This window comes from Canis lupus, chromosome 19 (genome assembly GCF_011100685.1).
Source record: "Canis lupus familiaris isolate Mischka breed German Shepherd chromosome 19, alternate assembly UU_Cfam_GSD_1.0, whole genome shotgun sequence".
NCBI lineage: Eukaryota > Metazoa > Chordata > Mammalia > Carnivora > Canidae > Canis > Canis lupus.
The window spans coordinates 14,454,559-14,454,903 of NC_049240.1; the positions used below are offsets into that span (position 1 = coordinate 14,454,559).

General features: G+C 45.5%; 1 non-coding gene across 1 annotated transcript; it reads left to right on the top strand.

Annotated features, from left to right (window-relative positions):
- MIR8857 (microRNA mir-8857) lies at positions 1 to 131 on the top strand. Its single transcript, NR_128808.1, has one exon. It is a non-coding gene; the product is annotated as a microRNA mir-8857 (primary transcript).
- Positions 132 to 345: the final 214 nt, after the last annotated feature.

Genomic DNA, 345 nt, shown 5'->3' on the forward strand with positions numbered 1-345 from the left:
GACTCTGATAGGGAAGGAATAGAGCCCTTTGATCTGGGCTTAGTACATCTAAATGGCTAGAAGTTAAGTCCCTTAGCTTCTCCTTATGTTTTGGGCCAGAATAAGTTGCTCTCTTTCCCTTGTTAGAGAAGAATAATCTTGAGATGCCTGGGTGGCTTAGCAGTTGAGCATCTGCCTTTGGCTCGGGTCGTGATCCCGAGGTCCTGGGATCGAGTCCCACAGCAGGCTCCCCGCATAGAGCCTGCTTCTCCCTCTGCCTCTGCCTCTGCCTCTCTCTGTCTCTGTGTCTCTCTCATGAATAAATAAATCAAATCTTTTTAAAAAAAGAAAAATAATTTTTCATTG